This window comes from Rhinopithecus roxellana, chromosome 16 (assembly GCF_007565055.1).
Source record: "Rhinopithecus roxellana isolate Shanxi Qingling chromosome 16, ASM756505v1, whole genome shotgun sequence".
Classification (NCBI taxonomy): domain Eukaryota; kingdom Metazoa; phylum Chordata; class Mammalia; order Primates; family Cercopithecidae; genus Rhinopithecus; species Rhinopithecus roxellana.
Window position 1 is genome coordinate 73145806 of NC_044564.1, and position 5292 is coordinate 73151097.

Genomic DNA, 5292 nt, shown 5'->3' on the forward strand with positions numbered 1-5292 from the left:
CTGGGCTGTTATTGTAAGCTCATGAAAAATAGCTAAACTACAAAAATATGGTGGTTATTTTTAATGTACAAATATTTCTAACTTCTTCCTATGAAACAGAGCATGGCTGCAGAGACTTTTCCTAGTAAGATGATGGAGTGGACCCTGATCTTAGGATTTGCTCACCTAGAAACAAAAAAGGTAGGAAAATTATGTAAAATATATAAAACACAAAAACCACCATCAAAGAATGGAAGAGGAATAATATTTGAAATGTTAGGACATCAATTAGAAAGGGGCAGTATGATGGTTAATTTTGTGTGTCAACTTGCCTAGGCCAGGGCACCCAGATGTTTGGCCAAACATTCTTCTAGGTGTTTCTGTGAAGATACGTTTTAGATCAGATTAACATTTAAATTAGTAGACTTTGAGTAAAGCAGACTATCCTCCACAATGTGGGTGGGCTTGCTCCAATCAGTCAAAGGCCTTAATAGAGAAAGACATACCTCCTCTGAAGAAGAGGGTATTCTGCCAGCAGACTACCTTTGGACTCCAATTGCCACTTTGTCCACGGTCTGCAGCCTGCCAGACTACCCTACAGATTTGAATCTGCCAAGATTGCACAATTATGTGATCCAATTTCTTAAAATAAATCTCTCTCTCCATCCTCTTTGTTCTGTTCTCTGGAGAACCCTCACATATACTGCGTGGAAAGCTATGCCATGTCCACCTCCTAAATTTCTTCATCCTCCCCTCTGGAGGACAGAAGAAGTCTACAAAGGACAAAATGTGATGAGCTTTATCTAAGGCTCGGGTCAACTCCCATTTGGAAAGCAGCAAATTCAAATGTTGAGTGTACAGCCTAAGGAAAACATTCAAGTCCCCTCTGCAGTTGCAGGCCCTCCCTCCCTGCTATCTTAGCAATTCATGCACTTCCTGGTGAAATACCTTCGTAAAAATATGGTGCCTATTATAAGAATGCCTCTAAAATTATACCAAATTTGATATATTTGAATAAATAAGTCATACTAGCTCTCAGGTAAAATGACACTATTCTTTCATATTCCTCAGCTTTCCTGAAACTTCTGGTTTTTGCTACCTAGGCAGTGTTTTTACTACTAAGTAAAAGAGATGTCAAAATCATTATTCAAAGCAACAGTGAAAGTATTCTACTATTTGTTAATATTTGAAGTCTGATATTAGGAATGAATCTGTGAAACTAAGATTGTACTGTTGAGAGTTTAATGCACCCTATTAACATGAGATTTTTACAATGACCATTGAGTTCCATGCCAAGATTGGCAGCTCTGCCTATGCCTTGGAGTCCCAAAGTATGTAGAAGGGGTGATTCTAAGGAGGGTAGACTGCTTTGCGCCATAGACTCTAGGCAGGGGTACAACCCTCTCTGTTTCTGTAACTGCCAATCCTAAGGATTCCCTGCCCTGCCTGAAGCTGGAGAGTCACTGTCTTTGTAAGGAAACAAACAGGGTAGGAAACAAACTTATGACAGTATTTGAATCTGTTCTTGTCAAGAAGTAGCCTTTTTCCACATACAGATAAATCCCCAGAAGTGATAGGTTTTCTGAATAAATCAGCCCTCCAGTCTTGGTGGCTGCCCTTGTCACCTTTGGCCATCTTCCCCTGAGAGGTTTTCAGGAGCACACACATAAACTGGATTGTTTTTTTCTCTTTCCTTTTTGCTAAGCTACTATTACATTATAGTGAACAGAAATTCAGGAAAACCTCTCTTGTAGATGTTTCTGCAAAACCTAGAAATTTTATTTCATTTCTGCTTAGCATTTGTGGCATTTTGCTCATTTGGGAACCCATGAGGTCAAAAGCACAACATAACTGAAAGCAGCTGTGTGAATGGGCAGGGAAATGAAGGGAGTGAATGACCTGGGTCCCATGGGGAATCCACCCAGGACAGGAAGGAATCCCTAGTGATATAAGAGTGCATCCTGGAATGCTGAGAGCCAGGGAGGGAATGTGTCAGGTGCCAGAATCAGTAAATAAACATCATGTGTCTTCTGCACTTCGATCTACATGTTTATTCTCCTGTGTCAGGTATTCGTACAAGCCACCATTCCCTGACTGCATATAAATAGGACATTTCTTTGAAGTGAGGAGTGACCATTTTTCAGCTTCTCTACAGATAACAGAATCTAGTTTTTTAGGCTGCCTTTCTGGGAGGTCAGTCATTGAAAGGTACGACATAGTTCCTAAGAATTTTACAGAAACACAAATAATATCTACCGCTGAATGAAGAAAAATAGGGGAATACCTCCCATATTTTAACTCCTTACTCAATGGGAGGTACTATGGTAGGTACTTTAAACTGCATGGGTTCCTTTAATATTCACAAGTATCTAAATAGTTTGAACCCATTCTATTTATAAGAAAACTAAGGCTCAAAGAGATTAGATGCCTTGATCAACATCACACTTAGTCCAAGCAGAATGAAATTTTAATGTCAAATTCCTTCATGTAAATTACAGGTGATTTTGTCAGTTTTGTATTCAGGATCTCTGTGCAAATTCTTAAATTTCCTTTTACTCATGAATTACACAGAACTTTTTCTTGCTGTCTGAATGTCTATGGTTCATGCTGTATTTTCAACTGGTTTTGACCAATTTTTTTTTCTTCACTGTATATTGAGAAAGAGATTCTTTGATGCAATTTCTTACTTTTGTGAAGGAAGTTTATCAGTAATGTTTATAGTAATTTGGTTATTTTGGGATCAATATAAGACTCCAATATTCATAAAATCTGATAAAATTACCAATTACCAATATAAAAGAATTCTTATCATATCTACATCCACCAGAGAGCAGCAGTAAGACTAGTAAATCAATTATGTAAGTAATGTAATTAATAAAGCCAATAATTCCAGTAACCACTATATTAACAGTATTAATTTAATATTTTCATTGAATTAGTTATATATTCTAGCCCAACAAATTAACAAAAACTGAGCAGCTTTGATATTCAAGGTAGCATTATTTAAAATAATAATAAATTATAATTATAAATTAAATGTCATGATTTATAAGTATATATAGCATATTCATATAATTTGTCACTACATCAATTCTATGAAATCTATCCAGAAAAAATATTGCAGAAAAGGAAAATCTATGTACAGAAAAAATGACCTACATTTTTTCAAGATTTCATCCTATTTCCTTCTTCTCTCCCTACCTTCTCTTATTTATACTTCCACCTTCTTCATTATGGTTTCTGCTGATTAAATCTACCAAAACAGCTGTCACTGCAATTGCCAATGCCATCTATTTTTCCATTGCAGTGGGCAGTTTCAAACCACACCCTTCATGCATCCAGTGACTACTCTTCTAAGCAAGTTTATTTTCTTAAATACGCTTCATCACCTTTCTCTCTCATTGTCCATAGTCTCATATGGCCATTCCACCTGTTTTCTTTGTGGCTCTTCTCTCCCCTTCCTTTAAGGGGTGAAGGTTCTCAGAACCAAATTTAAGTACTTTTCTCCCTTTACACTCTCTCCCCACATGATCACTTCCATTTGTGGGCTTTCAGTTACCACATATGAACCTCCCCCAGTTGCATTTCTTGTAAATTGCAAATTCACATAACAAACTGACAGTGCACATTTGCACATAGATTTCTACCAGTCAACTTATAGAGGATATCTCTGCATTAGTTTCTATTGCCTTACATGCCTTAGTCTACTTTCTGCTGAGAGAAATTCATTGATCTTTCTTTTTGTTATAGTATTTAACATAACTGATATTAAGTACAATTACTATTTGTAGGGATTTTTCCCTACAAAAATCAAAGACATCAGAAAGCAAAAACTGTATTTGTTATGTTCTCCTAGATATCTTGAGGCAGCATACAACCTGGCTTAGACAGAGTCTATTTTTACTTATAACTTGAATATAATAATGGCGAGTAAATGAATTGTGCCACCTATACTTTTATCAGGTTGCAAAATCAGGCTTAGGGTTTCATTTAAAGAATAAACAAATAAGAGAAATTTTCTATAGTAAACATTTATTAAACAAGGTAAAATATATTAAGTAAATATAAAAACCATATTTCTGTTACATAATTCACAATATAAAGGTGCACATGCTATGTGAGCAAGAATAATTTAAGTTGTATAAATAGTTAAATAAACAGATACATCTGCATGGTCATCTGTAAGTCTTTAGTACCTGTATAGCTGAACAGGATGTTGATTAACACTCACGAAAACATTTGAAATATTTGATTCAATTCATCTTGTGTTATAACATAAATGAGTCTTTTCTTCCTCTTTAATCTTTCTTGCAAGTTTCTTGATGAAGAGAAGGATCTCATGGTGTCTGCTCTGACAACCTCCCAGGCAGAAGGCTGTATTCCTTCTCTGTCACATGGAGAGCGACTCTTTGGAAGTATTTCCTCACAGTCAGGATGGAGTCCTCATTCATCAGGGGACTCTCTCCTACTTCCACCTCCTGCATCACACAGGTTTCCAGATCATTCAGCTGCTGGTAAAGTTCTGTGTAGAATTTGTCTAGGAGGGTCTCATCCCAAGCAGCAGATGAGTCCTTTGTGCTGAAGAGATTGAAGATCTGCTGGATCATCTCATGGAGGACAGAGATGGCTGGAGCCTTTTAGAACTGGTTGCCATCAAACTCCTCCTGAAGAAATTCAAAGTCATGTCTGTCGTTCAGACAGAAGAAAGGAGAGATTCTCCTCATTTGTGCCAGGAGGACTATAGTCCTCCTGTTATCCAGGCTGTGGGTCTGAGGCAGATCACAGACCAGAGAGCAGCTTGACTTGCAGCTGAGCATCACCAGGGCCATCAGTAAAGAAAAGGGCAAGGCCATCACAGATGTTGTAGATGCTGCTGGGCTTGTTGACATGGGTGACTGCACCTTGGCCTCTAGGTTCTCTGAAGACCTTGCTTTGTGCATAACCTTAAATAGGGAATATATTAGTTTCCATTTTCTGAATTCCTCTCTCTTACTTTTTACTCCTGTTTTTGCTTTCCTTTATGCACTGTCTATGTGGGCTTAGACTAGTGTTTCTCAGCCATTTTTTTTTTCACTATTGCCTTCCCTTTCCTTACCTCCAGAGCCTTGATGAAGAGAAGGATCTCATGATGTCTGCTCTGACAACCTCCCAGGCACAAGGGCTAGATCATTTTACCTAATTGATTCGCTCATGATAGTAACACATGTATATTGTATATGTATTTATATGTTGCATTTATATCTGCATTTTATACATTTGAAAAAGTAGAAAATATGGTTTTTAATTTAATGTAGAATTATGAATAACTAAATA

At 37.1% G+C, this 5292-nt stretch overlaps 1 pseudogene; it reads right to left on the minus strand.

Moving 5' to 3' along the window:
• Positions 1-4076: 4076 nt before the first annotated feature.
• On the minus strand, positions 4077-5292 carry LOC104659516 (annotated as a pseudogene).